Source organism: Acartia tonsa, chromosome 10 (assembly GCF_053477335.1).
Source record: "Acartia tonsa isolate MP-2025a chromosome 10, ASM5347733v1, whole genome shotgun sequence".
NCBI classification, from domain to species: Eukaryota; Metazoa; Arthropoda; class Copepoda; order Calanoida; family Acartiidae; genus Acartia; species Acartia tonsa.
Genome location: NC_137269.1, coordinates 34,097,129 through 34,119,898, shown reverse-complemented (window position 1 = coordinate 34,119,898; position 22,770 = coordinate 34,097,129). Strand labels below are relative to the sequence as shown.

General features: G+C 28.0%; 1 protein-coding gene and 1 long non-coding RNA gene across 3 annotated transcripts in view; one reads left to right on the top strand and one right to left on the bottom strand.

Annotated features, from left to right (window-relative positions):
• LOC145329948 (sodium-independent sulfate anion transporter-like) overlaps positions 1-22,770 on the bottom strand; it is a 161,094-nt gene that overhangs the window by 79,050 nt on the left and 59,274 nt on the right. The gene's annotated exons all lie outside the window — the stretch shown is intronic.
• On the top strand, positions 1,861-3,140 carry LOC145329950 (uncharacterized). The gene is made up of 3 exons (XR_013883188.1): positions 1,861-1,975; positions 2,383-2,442; positions 3,024-3,140. It is a non-coding gene; the product is annotated as an uncharacterized LOC145329950 (long non-coding RNA).

The following is a 22,770-nucleotide window of genomic DNA, read 5'->3' as shown; positions in this document are numbered from 1 at the left end:
ATCAAAAAGATCAAATTTCAATTTTTAAAATGGCCAATACTGATCGCGTGTGTCCAAAAAATTATAAGAATAAGATGGAAAAAATAAAATTAAACCAATAGATATTATTTTTAGACTTTAATTTGGTTTATTTTGCTTTTGTTATATTCTCTTTTACTTTAATTAAATTTCCTTATTCATAATGTCGTCTTCGTGTATAGGTTTCGCGATTTTCATTTTTCAAACTTCATAATTATCAGCGGCATTCTTAATTTCTATTGCGTATTTACTAGAACGGTTAAATTTAAAAGAAAACTTATTATTTTTGTTGTTAATTGATTTTTTATTCGTAGGTCAAGAGTGTACTAAAAAGATTAAACGGCGTTCCCAGCAGAGTCAAACGGCTAGCTCAAGAGTTCATCGTGCTACCCAGAAAAACCTTGATCCTACCAAATATTTTAATACTACTAATTTTGGCCCCAATTTGTCTACTATCCCTCCTGACTCCGTTGTGAATAATCTGCAAAAATCTTTTTCAATCTAAAGTTTACTTAGTGTTTCCTATTGTTTTTGAGATAAACTAAATTCATACTTTCTATTACAGTTTAGAATTTTCATCTCTTGTGTAACTGAAAAGTACCAACTGCTAATAAGTTTTTTTTTACAGTAGTGTCAACAAAACAATTAAGCCCTGTAAGAACTATAAAAAATTGCCAACCTATGTTTTAACAAGGCGAATCCCCCTATTATACAGTTGTACATTATCCCAAAAAAAATGTTCTTTAAACACTATTATCTCTCTACTAATATTATCAATGCTTAAACTAATAAACACAAACATCAGTATGGATTATGCTTACCTATATATCTTTACTAATAATGTCAATAGATAAATTAATACCTATAATTATTGAGTTTAGATTTACTTACCTATTACTATAAAAAATTTTAATTTCAGATTTTTTTTCAACAATGAGTATCCCGGATGGAAGTTCCCAGATTATCTTAAATAAGATTAAAACAATTCTCAATTCCCTTCTGCAAGAAGAACGCGATGAGGCTACGACCGATAAGTTATTTCTTGGTGCTGTTGCCCTTGGACTTTTGGCTCTCGGGTAAGTTTATTATTTTATTCTCCCCCTCTATTTCATTACTAGAACCAAACCCCATTTCTCCTCTTTCCTCTCTTAAATATTTTAATTCTGACATTTGCTTATTTGCATTCTCAGCCCCAAAACTGCGTATGGTTAATATTTTTCGATAACAGCTTTTTAGAAATATCATTTGACCTATTTTTTCACCCTTTTGGATGACATATGTTTTCCCTGATAAGTTATGAAGTATGAAATAAACATTACCCAAATAATCAGGATCTATGATCCCACCAGTGCATATTATATTTTTTAAACTTAAACTTGATCTCTCCCTAAGCATAGTAAAATGACTTTCGGGTGCTTTAATTTGGAAACGCAAATCTATCTTAACGCAATTTCTTGGTAAAATCTTTATTAGTCCAGGACTATAAAAATCCAGGCCTACAGATAGCTTTGTAGCCCGGGTAGGCTTTTTGATACTAGCATCCGAAGTAATTACAGCTGTCATTTTTTTTAGAACGGCGGCAGTATTGAGATTATGTTTCAAGAAGAGAAGACAAAATATTTCCCAACCAGGTAAAGTTTTTTTTTTATCTCCTTTCTAATATGTTAATGACAATTATAAAAAATATGAGTATAGTAGTATAGATTATAATTAGATTTTTATTTAGTTTATGGTATTGACAGCTGTTTAAAACCCAATATTCGCTATAAGTGATGTTACAGGGATGTAAATATTCTTTAATAATCATTTAATATAGTTTAGTTAAAAGTCTTTTTATATTTTAGATCCCGAACGAGATGAGAGCCAAGAACTAGAGTTGCGTCACCATCACCAACAACCCCCTCGGACAAATCAGGCGATTGAAATGATGCCCCAACCCCCTGAGATAAATCTAGAGGTATATCAAATAAGGCTTTTATATCTTCTGAAAGAAATTATTATTTTTACTTTTATAAAAGTCATTCTAAACTTAAATAAACTTTGATATACAGTAGGCTATTTTTTTTATTTGATTGCATAGAATCCCTGCTAATTATTTATAGGTGTATTAAACTAATTATTAGCTACCTAATTCATTAAGTTTTACTTCGCTTCTGTAACTTTAATATACTAAAATTTTATACTAGGTTTTTGGTAATTAAATTTCTTTAATTCAAATGATTTAATTTACTTCCTTCTAATTTACTTTAAACTCCTCAAATCTTAAGTACCCTTTCTATAATATATACTGACTTTTTTTCTGATCATATATACTTTCAGATATTAAAACATAAATTCCTACCTAATAAAAATTTTTATTTATAGGCTCGTCTATCTGCGGAACTGGGACAGTCAAGAAACCCTTTCTTGCTGCCCGTGAATAGAGTAAGAAAAGTTTTCCTTATAAAACAAATCTTAACTACAGTACCTAGCTTACTATATGTGTAATTACAAATTTTATAAAAGTTTTACAGTATTTTAAAATTAAACTTTTCACCTATTATTTTCTAACAAATTATTTGGTAAAGCTAGTATTGTTTTTAAGTTTTTAAAGTTTTTCATTAAAGTTTTAACTACGCTAAGAAGCATTGCCCTCTGTACTTGCTTAGCTAAACGCATATTAACTTCAATGTATTCAAAAAATGTTGATGACTTATTTAAATCATCAGCTTGCTTATTCTTTCTAATGCAATGTTTACTTTTTTCCTTATTCTTTAAGTTACTAATTTTCTGCATTAATCTTAATCGGGTTTGTTGAATAAGCCATAATAAAATTTCTTCCATGAGTCGTAAATCTATATTGGAAGTCCTAACTATAATTTCATCCCTGCCCCTTAAATTAGAGGAGTTATTTCTAACTATAAGTTTATAGTTCTTTAGTTTGCACATCTTAAAGTTTTTTTTTACTGAGAAATTATTTCCTTATTACAATAAATGAATGCTAATCAATTTTAATTTTGTTTCAGATGGTTCCAAACCCCAATATACACAACTGGTAAAAAACTCTGCTTTTGGACCCACCTTTTCGGACTTTCAACTTTCGGACTCAATCTTTTCGGACTTTCAACTTTCGGACTCAATCTGTGATAAAAATTGTGATATACAAATTCAAAATTCTTTAAATTTCAATATTCATAACTGATAAAAAAAACTCTGCTTTCGGACTTTTTTTTTATTTGGTCTTTCAACTTTTGGACTTAATCTGTGATAAAAATTGTGATAAAAATATACAAATTCAAAATTCTCTAAATTTCACCACCAAAAATCTCATAAAATTAGTGAAAAAAAATTCTTAAATCAAAAGAAATTCTTCATAAATTGTAACTACTCTAAATTTCACCACTAAAAATCTCATAAAATTAGTGAAAAAAAAGGTTTTTTAAATCAAAAGAAATTCTTCATAAATTGTAACTAAACATTTCGGTTTAAAGTTTCTGGCTTAAGTGATAAATATTATTTTTTTTAACTACCTCAATAATTCAAACATAATAAACTACCTCGTGTCTTTTCGTGATATTTAGTAAACTAAGATCTCAAAGCTTAAATACTTATTATTCTACTTTCTTATATAATTTGGCATGTATAATAAAGATTTCAAAATTTCAAAATTCCTCCATCAAATTCTTATAAAAATAGTGATAAAATTATAAACTAATTCAATTACTATGTAATTTATGAATAATGTTTTGTTTTGAAGTTTTTGGCCTAAATAATAACTATATTTTTTTTAATTAACTACCTCAGAAAATTCAATTTTGATAAACTACCTTATATATTCTTTACTCAAATTTATACTTTAAAATTGTAAATAACCTTTTTGTTTCAAACTTAAACTAAATCTTTCAAAAATTTGTAAATAATATTCAAACTTAACTTAAATACAGTGTTGTTTTTAAAACGTGATTCTTCTTATCAAATATTTGACCTCCTCAGTAGTAAAAACTTATTATTTTTTTTAATTAACGCAAAACTTATAACTAAATGTTTCGGTTCAAGCTTTCGATATAACTTCAAGTTTTTTTTTTACAAAAAATGTTACTTATGTAATAATCTTTTAATATACATCTTGTTTATAGGAAAAGTCTTAGTCTAGATAATTAAAGAATTAAGTTAAACCTGCTAATTGGATAAATATGTTTATAAAATCTTGCTTCTTGATAAAATTTTCCCGCTATAATTATTCAAAATCTTTTTTCTGTACTTCAATTCTATTTTAATTACCTTTTTATATCCTAATATATCTTAACCTAATCTTAATCTAACAAACTCAATATATAAAGTCTTATTTCAATAAACTCAATTAAACTTTCTTTTGGGAAGGCATTTAAGTTCAAACTAATATTTCTCTTACACTAGAATTTAGTTTTTAAAGTATTGTCCTCTCTCTTCCTTGTAGCATTTGTTAAGATCTTTACAACCTAGGTGTATTCAATCTTAAGTAGGTATAGATATTCTACTACGGCTAATCAATTTAATGATTATTATATAGTTGATTTTCATTTTCGAGATATGTGAACAATTTTATTTAACTAAAGGTCTTTACATCCTGGTGTATTTAACCTATAGATAAATGTCATTCTTTTTGTTAGGTATTCTTTTGCCATTTTTAGAGAGAATATACTTGGGTTCCAAAATTGTACTGCTTAAAGAAACACTAGAATTTATACTTTCATTGCCTCAACATATAAGAGTTTAATTAAGATGCTTAAAGGTCCTCTATATATATCTATTTATTTAAAATCTTACTTTAATAATTACTTAGAAAAAATTCTTTTTATATTTTCAACTAAAACTCAACAGTTATTATATTTGGAAAGAAAAACTGGCTTTGTTAAATTTAAATGAAATAAACTTTCCTATATTGCTCTTTAATTTGTTTAAGATCATAGAGAATATTACATTAAAATATTTTTCTAATTTTACCTAGGAATCTACAAATTTAAACGTAAATCTAAGATCTTTTAATTAGGAGAAAAAATTAAAGGAATTTTAATAATATTTCAAAAAAAATTTCATTATGCAAAAATTATGACAAAACTTAAGGCAATAGTTCTACAATTTTGTATTACATATATCTAGTTCTAGACTCCTTCCTAAAACATAAGATTCTATCTAATGTAAGCTATATACTCTATCTTATAAAATTTATTGAAAATTTAATTGATATTATAAAATAAAGCCTACCAAAAATTCTCTTCATTCTTTAATCACTTAAAGTTTTATGTTTCACCGTCTAAAGTTTGTTGTAGACATAACTGCTTAAATAATTTTTCCGCCTTATATATTAAAACCAAAATATGATTGAAACAAAGAAAAGTTTTTATTTGTAGTCTCTCTTTAATCGAGCTCGGTCTTTAAAATTCTATTACAATGTTGAAAACACATATGATATTAGTTTTAAAGTTACTCAATATTTTCTGAAAGAAAACTTTTAATCGAAAATCCGAAAACGCTTAAAACTAGTTAATAATAACAGTTGTTTCCATGTATAGGGATGAGATACACTTTACTTTGAATATTTTAAATGCATTGGAGTGAGATACACTTTACTCTGAATATTTTAAATACATAAGGATGAGATTTTTTTTTGATTACCTATTTTGATTCAACTGGTTTTTTTTTTGAATAGATAATTTGCTTTTTAGGTTATCGACTGGAAGAAAAATTCTACTGGAAGGAGAATAACAAATGGTTAAAACATTGTTTTAACTAAAGTTGTCAACCCCCCCCAAAAAAATATTGTAAAATTTACTTTTAAAAACTGATACTTAGAACTACTGTTCAACTATAACAATGCTTAAATTTTAACGTCTACTTCTAGATCTCAAAGGTATTGTTTCCAATCTGTTTATTATAAGTTTTTTAGAGCTATTTCGAGGCTTGTAATGTGCTTTAATTTTTTCATATAATTCCTTAGATCCAACTCCCAAAAACGCTATTGAGCTAAACACAAAAATATTAATGAATATCTGATAATATGAATTTCTGAAATAGTTACTTATATGTTTAATAATTGTAGCTTGTTCCAGATTACTTCTGGTATCATTAACTTTTAATTCCAATAGATGTCTTTGATCAGATGTTAACGAGGAAGAAATTACTTTAAAATTAGATTGTCTTTCTATTACCACATCTCCTTTGTGAGGTAGATTAAATTCCAATTTCCCATTAAACATAATATGTACCGGGTAATTTGAACTATTTAAATCCTTTTGAAGCCCTATCACAAATGCTTTACCTATTTTATCATCATGTTTAAAAAGCAAAATTCCCTCGTTTGTTATTTGAAATAATTTTGTATTGCTAAAAAAAGGACAATATTGAATAATAAGGTCAAATTTCTTATCATTTATATGTTTCAAACAAAAAGTTATTGCTTCATTTAGTCCTAATTGTTTTTCATCTTCAGTGATAAATTTAGCAATCTTTTGGTTTTCTGTATTGTAGTAATAATAAGCATCCAAAGAAATTCCCGCGTATGGTATCGCAATCAAAGAATTATATTTAATTTTGTTTGATAAAATATTTAATTCTAAATAGAATGTTGGTTTACTATCAACCAGACCTGATCCTATAAAATTGATATTTACTAAGTCAGAGTGTTTATTTTCAGGAGTCAATTTTCTTCTAAGATCATTTGTTACAACCCCTTGGAAACAATATTTGAAAGTTACAATCCAATTTTCCAGAAAACTTATTAAAATTCTTGCAGGAATATAGAGATTATTAAATGTAAGATCTACCCCTCTAATAAAAGTATTATCTTTTTTCATTGCTTCAGTTATGGAAGGTATAGGTTGAAAAGCTTCCTTTAAATATTTTTGATGCATCTTAAAATTATCCAAATGAAAAGATTGTTTATTTTCATCTATTATATAATTTACTTCAAAATCTGAGTTAATTTGTTGGTCTAGAGCTGTCATATGCGAAATTATTGTATCAATTTCTTTTGATAATTGATCATATCTATTTGTAAGTGCAAGAAATTTATTCAGACTAATAGCTATATTTGAACCTTTTGCTTCAATTTCAGCATTATTAGTATTTAGTTCAGTTTTTAAATCATTAAAAGATGTTCGGAAGAGTGTGTTTACATCCTTCATATTTTGGTTGTAGTCAAAAATAATCTTTACCACCGATTTAGTTGAGTCTAGGTATTTATCTCGGTTTATTTTTTCATGATAGAAAAAATCTATCACATCTTCTGAACATGAAAATGTTATGAAAATAGCCAAAAATATGATGTTCTTCATGATGAAAAAGAATTATATTTTTTTTAAAGCCAAAAATGTTGTTTGCTGTTATATTGTTGCTCGTATAGTAAAAATAATTATATTTAAAGCATGAAGTAATCTAAAGGAAGTTTAAAATAAGAAATTGACACTTGTCATTGTTCATCTCTGGTTTGTGTTTAATAGATATACCACAAATAGAGTGATCAACAAAAATTTTAAATTTTATTTTTCCTCAATAGAACTAAATATCTTAAATATCATACAATGTATTTTATTTTCTTACTACACTAATTAAAACCTTTATTATTACTTAAAATTATAAGGCTAAAATTTTGGACAGAAATTTAATTAAATTAGACTTAAAAGTAATGAACCTACTCTATACTTTTTGTTCGTCTGTGTGTAAGTCAAACGTTATTTGTTTTGGTGTTTCTCCAGACTTTTCATGATCTTTTTGCTTTTGTTTTATTATTCCTTGTAATTTACTTCTTGTTATAGGCATTGAAGTCTCATCAATATCATCATTTAAAATTTGGTCCTTTATTTCACTATCTGAAATTAAATTTTCAGGTTTAGGTTTGTCAAACTCATTTATTGAATCAATAGTCAATTTATCCAATTTTTCATCATTTTTGAATAATTCAAAATTTAAAGGTGCTGATGAAATTAATTTCTTAATTTCTTCAGTGGTTAGATTTATAGGTTGTTGTTGAGCAATTTCTTTTATTTCTTTAGGTAAATCCTTAAATTCATCAGAAAAAGGTATATACTTTTTGAAATGATTAAATGGCCTAATTATGGTCAATTCATCAACAATTCTAGATATCCAGGCTGAAACTGGATTTACTTTTACAATAACAAAAGGTTGAGGATGATAATATGTTTTAAGAGGTTGTGTAGTACCCAATATTTTACTCATATCCTTTACAAAAATTACATCTCCTACTTGGAATGATCTAGTAACCTTATTTCTATTGGCTTTGTCAAGTCTATTATCTCTTTCCTTTGTTATGAAATGTCTCACGGAATCTAGATTTTTTGTTAAACTTAATTGTTGTGCTTCAAATGTTTTTACACTACGAGAAATTATAGGGTGAAATTTTGGCACTAAAGGATTATCTAGGAAACATTTACTTAAATGCGACTCTGTGCCAAATACTAATTGATTAGGTGTAAAACCGGTTTTTGTTATACGACTGGAATTATGCAATTGAGCTATTATAGATGGTAAAAACGTCCAATTAAAATTAGGTTGATTAGATAATACTTTTTTCATTATTCTTTTAACTAAACCCACATAACTTTCCGCTGCTCCATGTGACATTCCAGAAAAACTTGATGAATAAATAAACTGACACCCTAAAAGAGCTAAAATCCGTATTGTTTTATTAGAACTAAATAAACCGGCATTATCGCTAAAAACGCATTTTGGGTGGAAGTGAACCCATATATGGTTAACAAAGAGATATAAAAACTCATTTGCTGTCTTTGTGACAACAGGAAGTAGAATCATATAACCAGATATTACACATCTTGCCATTAATATGTGATTAAATCCACTTGCTGTTGGTAAACCTTCAATTAAATCCATATGTATGCATTCTAAAACTCCAGCTGTAAGAGGAAAAACTCCTAATTTATTTGATCTATTAGGATGATTTGTTAACATACATGCTACACATATACTTGCATATTTGTAACATAATTTTTGTAAATTTGGATTATAGTAATTAATCAAATTGCTAATCATTTTCTTAGGACCACCATGGTTTACAATGGTATGCACCATAGCTATATATTTATCCAATAAACTATCTGGTACATAAATTCTAGGGATTTTATTTATAAATTTAATATATAAAATTCCTAACTGTAGAAAATAAAATGTGTTCTTATCTTTATAAGTTTTATCTTTACTGGTTACACAATTGGTATATATTTGTGTATATTGTTTTTGCTGTTCTTCTATTATTTTATCAGTTGTTAATATATCTTCTAAAACTCTTATGGGATTAAATACTGCCCTAGTATTACGCTCGGCTAGATTGTTAGACAATGCTGATCCAAAAACTTTGGGATCTAGTTCATTTATTATTATGTCTTCTATAACTTTTGAATTATTAATTTTCCAAGTGACTTGAAAACTGTTGGATTTTATTTCTTTCCCCTTTTCCTTTCCTTTTGCAATATTTTTATCTCTTTTGTTAATACTTTCTAACTGTCTTTCTGTCAATTTTGTTTTGTCAACTTCCATAAACTGTGGGTTATTTTCAACCCATACACGCCAATCTTTTACAGTCATTGTTGTTTGATTAGGCATGTAATCATTTAAAGAATCCTTTACAATATATGGTAATTTAATGTGAGCAATTTCAGGCTTACTAACTTGAAAAACGCGACTCAAAAAATCCGCTGGATTATTTTCAGATTTTATAAAAACTAAACCTAAATTTGGATAATCATGTTCTATTTTAACTCCCCAATTATTAATTTTAGTATGGCTGTCTTTAACATCTTGATTATACAGATAATAAAGACATTTATTATCACAAGCTAATAATAATTCATCAGAATTAACCATTTTTCTAGTTGCTTGTAATGAACCTAAAATTGCATACAATTCTAGTTGCATAATATTAGTTTTTCTCATTTCTTCAGGGATTACTTTTGAGTGATATAAAATTATTTCAAAAGAACCCTTATGTTTACCTATATTATATTCTGAGTGCTTATTTAAAATTGTAGGCCTAACAATAAGATTCGAATTTTTCTCATACAATAAAAAGAAAAAAGGAGGTTTGTTTTTATCATTATTAAATCTTATAAGTTTTTTACCATTGAATTTATTTGTTGCATTAATAAGAGTTACAGGCCTATGTAGTACATTTGAAAGTGCGCTAAAAATGTGTAATCCTGTATCTATTTTAAGTACACCTTTTTTAATGTCCTCTAAATATAATTTCATACTTAGTTTATTACCTTTATGTTCAGTATCCAGAATATGGTTATACATAATATGTTCTCTAATATGTTTTTGTAGGTCAAAACAAATACTCTCAAATTTTGTTACACAATTTTGAAGTTCCAACATAAGTTTTAAACATACGGATAAAGAGATCTTAAAGTGTTCTTGATACCCCAAGGTATCATCATCCAAATATTCATACTCAGGCGGATAATTACTCTCAAGATTTATTAAATAATCCTTGATTGTTTGGTTATCTTTTTTAAGAGGAACTGGCTTTACTGGTAATTTTAAATCAAAAATAATTCTATGGGTAGGATCGTCTAAATATATGTAAGATGGAACAAAGTTTTTTGAATATTTTGCTGGTACTATTTGTGCTAAAACGCAAGAGTATTGACTATACTTTTCACTTGCAGCATCAGTAAAAAGTATTTTAGGTACACCTGGTAAACATATTTTTGAGAATAGACAACTTTGAGTTAGCTGTTTCTTAAGTTCCTCAAATTTTTCTCTATGTATATTATTTGGATTATATTTTCCCAATTTAGTACTAGTAAGAGGTGTTAGATAATGAATGTTTCTTAAAACTTGAAAATTTAAAGTATTTCTTAACCAATTTACTTCACCCAAAAATGATTTCATGCCTTTGGCACTAGAAGGAAAAGTTTTCTCATTTAGTTTTTCGACCCTTCTTGGATCGACCATTAAATAGTTATTACTTATAAGCCAGCCTAAAAAGGATATTTTAAACTTACAAAGTTGACTCTTAGCTACCTCTAGTTTAGCTCTATGAAATGCTAATCTAGAAACAACCTTTTCTACTAAATCAAAGTGTATTTTAATGGTTTCCTCATAAGTACGCCCAGCTTTTGAAAAAATAATTATATCATCATAGAAAATTTCTACATTAGGTATCCTATCATTAATCATTATTGGTAGTCCTTTTTCATTTAATTGTATTTTACCATTTTTATCTCTACTTGGGATATGATGTATCATTACATCGCAAAATCTAGCGAGAGCATTTGGAGATACAGACATACCTGTAGCTAAAGTATTGAAAATGTAACTCCCCCACATACAACTAAATAGGGTTAATTTTTTGGATTCTGGAGTCAGCTCTATGCTTTGAAAAGCTGACTTCAAGTCTATTGAACTATAACAATGTGCTGAGTGTAATCTATTTAATATCATGTCAAAATTTGAGATTGTTATTGGATCTTGACTTATACATTCATTTAAAAGTTTATATGATACTACTAATCTTGCAGCTGAATCCTTTGAAGACCTTTTTACTAAAAAACATGGTGAACTAAAATTTGGTATATCATCCCCAGTAAGACTTGCTTTCGATATTACTTTTAATTTACATAAATAATCTAAAACATCCCTCAGCATACTAGCGTCTGCAGAGGATTCATATATTATCTTTTTGTTTTTAGGTAGTACAATATTTTCTTTTAACCTTAAATTAAAATAACCTAAAGTTTTGGATAAATGTCCCCTATCTAAAGAATGCCGTGAAACTATTTGTGGATATTTATCTATAAATATATTTTTAACATAAGGCCAAATTTTAGGATCATAATTACTTTCTTTAATGATATCTTTAGGAGTGTCTAAAATAGAAATTGGAATTCCAATACCTTCTGGCTGAAGATCTTTTTCTTTAATATCATTCCAGTTTGGTTGGAATCCCATTTGTACTGACTGTTCAGAATCATAATAGTTTTTAAGATCATAATTTGGTATTACTTTTTCCTTAATAGGATAGCGCTCATCTGTTAAACTAACATTAGGATCATTTACATTATTGTTTACTGCTGTATAATCAGATAAATCTGGTGAATGATTTGGGAAACTAATATCTACTTTATAACATTTTGACTTTATTTTAGAATCATTAAAAATTAGTGGCTTTTTTATGACAATGTTTTTAATTGAGACCTCTTTATCATCTGGTAATCTACATTCAGACATAATAGATACTTTATCTGTTTTAAGCCTTCTCATAGATCGCTTAATATGTTTAGAATTATCTTTAATGGGATACAACCTATATTGTTTATCAAATAAATCAATTGTTGCTTTAATTACCCCAGAAAAAGTTTTATTACTTAAATTTTCAACTAGAGCATTTACTACATACTGGTACTCTTTATAGTGTATTTTTGTTACAGTTGTAATTATTCTTAACCCATCCATTTCATCATATGGAACTTTATCTTGAGAAACTATTACTTTATCTTCGACTAAATATTTAGATGCTTTTGAAATGACAAAATCAACTTTTACTGTTTGCATGCTTGAAATCTTTTCAACTACCCCATAGGCTGTGTTGAGCTCTAGCTCTGTAGCATAAGAACTAGTTATTACTCTATTCCCATATTTATTACGTTGAATTACTTTAATAGTATTTTCAAGACTACTAGGCATTAGTATAAGACCAAATAATGTTTGCATTCTTGAAGCAATAATAAAAGGTGATTCAGATGGAAATTGATCAAATTGATCAACTATCAAAAATTCTATACTAAGTACTGGCCCCCCTTGTAAAAACATGGACATATAAACTGAGCCAATAACATCAATCTTCCTATTTGTTATACCAGATACTTCATAATTACTTTCTTTTATTAATGACAATAGTTCCTGTTTATTATGTTCAGAAAAAAGTCTAGAAAAATATGAAAATCTCATAATACAGGTATCAGCTCCTGTATCATACATGCCTGATGCTTGTTTAAATATTGAATCTTTAAATGATAATTTACATGGTATATATATTTTTCGCCCAATATTTACAGAGATATCAACACTTTTCAATTCCCCAGAGGGAGGGTTTTGAAAAGGTTGATTTTTAAAATTAGACATTTTTATTTTAGGCTAAATTACCACTCAATTGCTTATCGAGATGCCTTCTCTCTTCAGCACTAGGATATCTCCATTTACCTTGCATTTTAAGTTGCTTTGCAACTGGCCTATTAAAACACCTGTAAGATGGATGATATAAAGTTTTACCAATCTCTTTTTTACAAACAAGACAAGGTTCGGAAGTGGGAATTGTAAATTTTATAATTCCTTCATCATTTCTCATTTCATAACAAAGTTTGCTGCCAGCATGAGTGTTTTTACCACAAAAATTACATCTTAATCTACCATTTACTTCAGTATGAATTCCATAATCTTTGCGGTTAGTATTATTATCATTATTTCTGCTATTGTTTATTTTAGAGTTATCTTTTAAGGGAATGAAATTGGGATTTTGTTTTCTGTGGTCTCTATAGTTACTATTGTTATTATTATTATACTTTTGCTGATTGCCATTATACCTATTACTTGTAGGGGTTGTATTGTTATAAGACTGAGATTTAAAATTATGATCATTCCTTCTCCCTAAAAAATTCTGCTTATGATTAATCTCTGATATTTTTGCGCGCATATTATTTCTTACAGAAAATTTAGGAACAGGGATATCACTTGCTTTTAAATTCTCACTCCTACTATACCTTTTCCTATTATCATCCCTTCTATAATTTAAATCAATAGCACCTACATACTTTCTAAGTGCTTGTACTACTTCAGCAAAAGTTGGGAATCTACCTAACTCTGTAATTAAATCTGCTCTAATCTTTAACCCATCATTGATTGATCCATAAGGTAAATTTTTTAATAAATATCCAATAGCAGTTAAATTATAAATTTGAGTCCTAGCAGGCTCTCCATGTTCCAAACAAGCTCTTTGACATAGAGCCATAATTTTACTAACAACTTTATTAAATGTAGGATCCTTAGGCAAAACAAAATTCTCAAGTTCTAATTGGGCATGCTCAGGCCTCAATCTTGTATCATATTTAGTTAATAACGCGTTATAAATTTCAGAAAGAGATATATTTCCATCAACCATTGTAGCTACACTATCATATACTTCTCCTGTTGTGCATCTTAGGAGTGTTTCTTTAAATGTATGCTCAGATAATTTACATTGAGCTTGTGCCGCATTCATATTTCTTAAAAATTCTACAACGGAAGGAGTGCCAAAACCGCTAAATTTATGTCTAGTAGGAAAAGTGTGATTGATTAGACCTATCTTTTCATCAGAAATAACTGAAATAGAATTGCAATCAAAACTTGGGGGGAAAATTGTTTCAGCATGATTGATATAGTTACTAAAAGTTTTTTCTCTAACATGTTTCTGTAAGGCCTCATTAACACGTTGTTCTACTAGGTCTTCAATCTTACCCACTCTCCTACTAACATTATCATTAATACTAGTTTCTAAGTCCTTTAAATGTTCATTAAAATCATTAACAGTTTCATCTACTGATTTACCTTTAGGTAGATTTGTTTTCTTATTCAAATCATTTATTTGAGCAGTTAATTCAAGCAATATACGGCCTAAGTTATTATCAATAGTATTATTAAACTTAATATCTTGCTTTAGTATCTCAACAGTATCATTCATATCATTGACTAAGACTATGTCTTCTGCATTTCTAGACATAACTCTTTCAGTAATATTAAACTCAGGGCTAGTTTCATCTTCTACTAAATCCTGAGAAGAGATTGGTAAACTTTCTAAGTCCCCTTGTCCATCGGACTTAATAAGACTTGACATATTTCTCAAATAGTCAATATCTTTTTCCCTACTTTTACTACGTTTTCTTAGTGATTTCATTTTGAATAAGTATAAAAAGATCCTTAATAGATGTTAAGATATGACTGACTAAAACCACTATTGGTTTAAAAATTGTAGGGTCAAAAATTAATAAATTAATAAAAAATATAGATGTTAATGAAATTATTAAACTTGAGATACAAAAATAAAAATTAATTTTGCTGGCTAAAATTTCTTTTTAATTAAACTTGAGATACTAAATTTTAAACTTGAGATTTTAAAATTTGAGATACAATTATAGAAGTTAGTCTAACTGATATAAAACTTCTTATTAAAGCTTATTAAAGAAGCTAGTCTAGTTGATATAAAACTTCTTAAAGGATTCCTCCCAATTTTTCTTTGGTACAATAATGCAAAAAGAAACCTTTACTCAAAACTTGCTGCAGACTTATTATACAAATGTAAAATTACTCTAACTGATATCAGAACTTATTTTAAGATTCCTCCCAAAATTTTTTTTGGTACAATAATGCAAAAAGAATCTATCTCTAAACTTGCGGACTTAAAAATGGAAATATATAAAATTTTTATAATTGATATAAAACTTATTAGAAGATTCTTCCCAAAAATTTCTTTTGGTACAGTAATGCAAAAAGAATCTATCTACACTCCTTTTTATTTATCTTACCACCTGTCTGGTACTTATGATGAAGCAAAGAATATATCTCTTGTAGAAGTGAATCAAGCAATAATTTTTCAGATATATTCTTACCAATTTCTAAAAAAATAAAAGTTAATGCAGAGACTTCACTCTAATTTAATTTGTAAATTTGTAATAACATACAAATTAACTTATTCACTATTGTAAACTTATATATGTAAAAATTTTCACTTCACTTTTTAGTTATATTACTTTGCACTTGCACTAATAACCTTCTGAATCTCTGTATAATGTAAAACCTGTTCAGCTTTAGTTTTTTTTTTTGATGTAAAAAACAAACTAATATGCACCCCCCTTTACACCAAAAAAAAATATTGAACAACCCGATGTTGCACCAAATGATATGTTTTCTCCCAATTCTAATAAAACGTGCCAAGTTTCAGAACAAGAAGAGAATACCAACCAAGTTGAAGCCAATCTCCAACTCATATGACAAAGCATAAACTTAGCTACCAAACCGAATAAGTTAAACGCAATATTGTCAAAATTTACAACATTTAGCTGGTTAGGCTAAATTGATTCAAGTGATAGATGTGATAAACAATTCAACTTTGCCAAAGAAAAAAAACAGTTCAATTCAATACTTTAAACTTAGATTAAAATTATGTTATGAAGTACTTATAAGCTGTAATTTGTGAGAATATTAAATAAAGCTAGATTTTCCAAGAATAAATAAATAAAGATTTATCCAATGCTTAATTAAACTCTAGCAAGCTACCAGATGTATTTAGCTTTTCTTATAACAATAGAAACTCAGAGTAAACTGCATAGCCGGCTTATACAAGTACAACTTGATGCGCTACCGTACCCTTACTCCTAGAATCCAAGCTATTAAGCTACAGAGCTGTACTAATCAGTGTCCCAAAATCTAATTTAGCATGTATTATACAACTTAATATTTCTTATCAAGCATCCTTAAAGAGAGGTACAACTATAGAGGTTCCCATGTTCCGGTATGCTCCAGGGCCTCTGGAGTGTCAACCGGTGCGAGTGTCCCCCTAGGGCCGCGACCAATGGCCACAAATATACTAGCATTCTCTAGGGCCTCTAGAGTGTCATCTAGTTGCAATTGCTTGTACACAAGGTTCTCAATTGCATTTGTGTCGTGCGTTTCAGTCCCTAAAGCTCCAAACGCCTACAGATAGCTGTCCTTTAATCTCTAGTAATTTTACAAGACTTAAAATATTTGTATCTACTATATATGTAATTGCTAACCACGTTGATTCCTAACCCTCAACTAAGAATGATTCTATTTTTGCACTTGAATAATTCCTAATCAAGTTGGAGGAAAGAACTCCACTCTTTACTAACGTTTTCCAAAGGTACTAGGGCTTTCTAACAAGCTTTGATATTAGCAACTACTTTGAATTTCTAAATAAAAGAAATCATCAAAGTATTTTTTGAAGTTACTTTATATTTAGACAATATAGTAGCAAAGGTCCTTTAACAAGTTGTACATGTAGACCATCATAACCTAATGAATATCAACTATATACATAACCACTAATCACGCTATTCCCTCCGCAGGAATAACTCCGCTCTTTACTAACCGCTTCCAAAGGTACTAGGGCTTTCTAACAAGCTTTAAATTAGTAATTATTTTGCTTTCTAAGAAAAAGTCTATTAGATAAAGAATATTTAAATAATAAACATTTACCAAGATAATATAGAGGCAAAGGTCCTTTAGTAAGTTATGATATGCTTATAAGTTAAGTTTTTAAATTAGTTTTACTTTTACTCTTAAACTGCTTAAGTAATGGCAAAATTAATACAAAGACCTAAGTGTTGTAAACACTTCCACGCGAAGATCTCCTATTATTTATTAACTTTTGTGCAATAAAGAACTGTTGTCTCACAACTTCAAGTTCAAATTATTCAATATATACCAAAGTGAAAAATGTACTAAGTGTTTATTGTTTATACTTTATTGTTGATTAAATGTGAGTATCATAGTTTAGTATTGTATTCTAACATAAGTATAATAATGTTTTTTAAGTTATTTTCAATTATTTTATATAAGGTTAAATATGTTTTATGACAGTTAAAACATATCTTTGGATTTGCAAAGTGTAAACCATAAGTTCTTAATAAGAAAGTAAATTTTAAACTTATAATATTTGATTCTTTAAGATTTTCTTTACACTTGACATGTAATTGTTTGTTATCCAAATACTTTGAAAAATAATCATCAAACTTCATTATGTTTTGTAAATTTACAAGTCCAAAGATATAATAGTTAAACTTAGATAAATTTGCTAAAGATAGTTTTTTAAAGCAGCATAAGTATATGATTTTTCAGAACTTAGCCTATTTCTCTAGTTTTGAGTTTCATTTGATTTTTACAAGTCCCAACAGGGAACTTGTAAAATTTCTATAAATCTCAATAAGAGTAAAACAGAAACTAAGATAAATGAAAAATTGATACACATAAAAATAAACACCATCCTTATAAAAACTAACAGAATGGTTAAGAAAAGAGATAGTATACAGATAAACACATTAGATAGGTTAAACATTAAGAGATACAGAGGTTAAATAAAAGATTACGAGTGAATGAGTGTGCAAGGCTCATTGAGAACCAAATACTTTGCTGCTCTATTTATACTGAGATCTTAGAATGTTCTAGAATTTAGTTAATGGCATAATCTGATGCAATCCTAGCTTTTTGTGCAATAAAAAGTATAACAAAAACTTCTACATCAGTTTTTGTCATATAATAAAGAAGATTCTGGAAACTTACACATGATGCAATATTAGCTGTTTATGTCATAATAAAACTTCTACATCAGTTTTTGTCATATAATAAAGAAGATTCTGGAAACTTACACATGATGCAATATTAGCTTTTTATGTATGACAAAAACTTATTCATTGGTTTTTGCTTGTATAATTAAAGTGTTTCTAAGAACATTCTAGTATCTATATACAATTACATAATACAAAATAATGATGAAATTATTGAATCACAGTAAATAACTATACTCTTGTTTCCTACAAAAAGTCTAGAATATTCTAGATATAAAACACAATTATATAACTTTGAATTGTTGTGCAATCCTAGTTTTTGCTCTAGTAAAATTGTAGCAAAAACTGCACTTTCTGTGGGAAACTCAAAATATACTAATACTTGGTTTTTTTTTTATGTATTTTAAAACTACAATTCTTTTTATGTTTTTTTTTTATTTTTAGAACTTTTTTATTTAGTTTACTGGACATTAGTCAAATTGATTTTTTTTGTGTACTTTTTAATAAAAAGTAAATCAATACTAAGGCAACCCTACAGCTACAGTGCATTACAATCGTTTACGAGATCCTATATACAAAATAATTACTTTAGTTAATTGGATGGTTAAAAATAATCATGTATTGTGTAAAAGTTATTTCTCGCATCGTATTATAAACGGCTTTCCGCGGATATAGAAAGTACAAATATAAGATTAAAACTAGTTTTTTTAGCACCGAGGTGCCGAAGGCACCGGCTAAAAAAACTATTTTTTAATCTTATGATTGTACATTTCTATATTCGTAGAAAGCGTGATATAATACGATGCTAGACATAGTTTTTTCGTATGGATGAGAACCGGTTCCTATCCACCGGAATCTAATGAATACGAGAAAATCACTTTAATTCCCTTGATATCCCAGAAGTTATAAATTGGTTAGAAAATCTAACTTTAAAGAACTTTTGTGTTATTAATGACCAATTTAACAAAAATATTAACAATATTAAGAGATTTTTTTTACAAGATATACTATAACCTTCCTCTTTATATTATCTCTTATTTGATACTTATTGACATAATTGTTCTAGTTTAATTGCAAAAATGGATAAAAAAAAATTATTGTTTTTTTTCCTCACTAATAACTAGTATTGACCAACTTTAAAATATAACTTAAGAAATTAAAATGTTTCATTAATAAACACAAGTGTCCAAAATGACATTAAAAGAGACAGTATTTATGTAGGATTTTAAAATTAAAAGAGACAGTGTTTATGTAGTATATTCAATTTAAAAGGGACAGTATTTATAAAGTATTTTAAAATTGAAAGAAACAGTATTTATGTAGTATTTTAAATTTAAAAGGGACAGTATTTTTGCAGTATTTAAAAATTAAAAGAGACATTGTTTATTTAGTATTTTAAAATTAAAAGAGACAGTATTTATGTAGTATTTATAAATTAAAAGAAACAATATTTATTTGCCACCAAAAATATAATGCACCTTTTAGATTGGCTTTTAGATGATTTAAAAATGTTGCTTTAACTTTTAGTCACAATAATAAAAAAAAAACTTTTTTTGTATTATAAATGAGCATTCCTTTTATGTTATCATCCTTGTTAAATGTACTTCTATTAAAACTGCAAATGAATGTCTGATAGATTTTTAATTGATTAATAATCAAAAAAAATCAATATAGATCTATCCAAAAATTAATAATATACAGGATGTAAAATATGGACATACTTTCATTTTTAGGCTTGTTTAAAGAGTTGCTGTCCTATTACCAAGGTCTAAGGGAATATTTGATAATCAAAGTGGATAATTTTATAACTATATAGAAAGGATTTAAACGAAACAAAAAAAAATCAATAGGGTTGGAATGGACTTACATATTTTCTGGTAATAATTATAGAACTACTACGCTTTTATTTAACTGGTATCATCATGCAAAGTATAAAACGGTAAGTCATTAGTACGGACAGACCGACACAAAATGTAGAAAAGCTATTACAAACAAATATTATCCAATAATCACTAAAAATATCGGGAATAGTCCCTTTCGTAGCAACGCCCCATAAGGGGCGATTCGTCGTATTTTTAAAATGGCTTTTTATAGGTTATTTTAGGTTAGGTTAGGTTATATTGGGTAAGGTGATTGCCCCACAGGATTAGGTAATTGGCCCCGCAGGGTTAGAGCCCCCAGCAGGGGCTAGAAATAGGAGAAAAGCTACTGTGAATAATAAGAAGAATCGTCCCACAAGGTGCGATGTTACGAAAAGGATTATACCCAAAATATATTTTTGGTGAGAAAGCTCTGATGGACAACATTAAAGCCAACATTTAATTGAGTGTATGCACAACGTCAAGACGGAAATATCACTAATTTAAAATTTAAATAAAATATTTAGCAAAATTAAATTAACAATCTTTGTTTGTAATATCTCTTGTTAATGTTTACTATGACCCTAAATCCAGTTATAAAGTGAAAGCCAAAAAAACAAGGACACTTATGATCAATGTTTATCCGTAATGCTACTATATTAAAATATCTAACAGTAACAAAAGCTACAAAATTTTATATATAGATTTAACTTAATTTCATATGATGACGTACGGACATCATAACCTATACCCATAGAGTAGCTCCGCTGTTGGCACAAATAGAAGGGGTAAAAGTGAACGCGCCACGCATGACTGACAAGTTTATTTTTGTGTGGACAACCATACACAATTCACGAGACTGAACTAACAACAAAAATAAAATTGGATACTTTTACTACTTTTACCCACGGATGCAGGGGATAAGTACACAGTAATTTATATAAAAAAGCAGCACGTTTTAATTGCACGCATTATATAAATAATTAACATTTATACTATGCACATCAAATTAGTTGTCACCTATATGGGTGTAAAAAAAGCTAATTTTTTAACAAATTGAAAATAATATGGAGGAAAGGTTTATTACTTAAGGCAAAGTTAGGTTGAGTTCTGAGTAGCCTCGTCAGGTTAAGGCACTGCAGGTATAGTCTCCACAGAGAGGCATAAGAAAATAACTAAGCCCTCCTCGTTTTTTGTTACGGTGGTGGGTTATCAGTGTGCAACAGACACTTGGTGTACACGCATCAAACAAATTTCTGACAATATATTTAATACCCTTGATTAGCTGTCTAACACAATAATCAATGCACCACAAAAAAAGAAATTTTTAACAGATACAGATTTTAAAATGAGAACCTAGTAAAAGTGTCTATTTCTGATTATGATGTCAAAAAAATTAACCAATGAGAGGTCACTATACATTTTACCATTTGTCAATTACAGTGTATACTGGCCTCTCATTGGCTAATTTTTTTACGTCATAATCAGAGTCAGACACTTTTACTAGGTTCGTTTACATTTTTTAAACGGGTATACTGATACAAAATCAGAGGTTATACATTTTTTGCTGGTCTGACTAAATTTATCTCAATTGCTTAAATATAAAAATCGGTTTTAAATTTTTGTAATTGTGACTACAATATAACATTTGATGACACAATACAATATGTCCCGATTTTGTATTACTTTTGCGGAACATGATTGCAGTTACGTCATATTTTTTTCCGAAAAAGGGAAGGGGGAAGAAAATCTCTTCAAAAGAAATGGGGAAAACCCCCTTTTCTCCCATCTCTTTTATCTTCCCCCCTTCCCTTTTTTTTCTTTCCCCCTTCCCTTTTTCGGGAAAGAAAAATATGACTTAACTGCAATCATGTTCCGCAAAAGTAATACAAAATCGGGACAGATTGTATTGTGTAACATTGGATAAATAATGATTGATTTTCTCAAAAAAATTAAATTTTTAACAATAGGTATCATAAGCATTTGTATATACCTTCATTTCAGCTATCTTTAAGTGAATGAATTATTATGGTATTAATTTGATAAAAATTTAAGAATAAATCCCCAGTTATCCCTGACTATTCGTATGCTTACTAAGCTATATGTATTTCAATATAAAAGATGCAATGGTAAAAAATGGAAATACATATAAAGCATAAAAAAGATTCATAAAATTATAAAAATACATTTAAAATGAAAAAAAAATTTAATTTCCAAATAATTGATGAAAAGAATTAAATCTAAAATTTTGATGTTGTAAGCAGAACACATATTAAGAGAAATTTTATTAGCTAAAAAGTTTTTGTGGTTCAAATTATTTAGGATACGTCAACTATAGTTAATCAATCGATCTATAAATATTGCTGAAACAAGGAAATTTTGTTCAATTGCAGCCCATTTATCAACCAATTCACAATTTTTAATAAAATAAACTGTAAACAATTTTACGTCAATGTAATGATATAAACGGTAATTAAAACAAAAAGATTCCAATAGGTGCATGCACATGGTTTTGCCAGGGATGTGTAGACCCCTGTAATGGTGGTTGTAGAGGGGTGTTGGGGGAT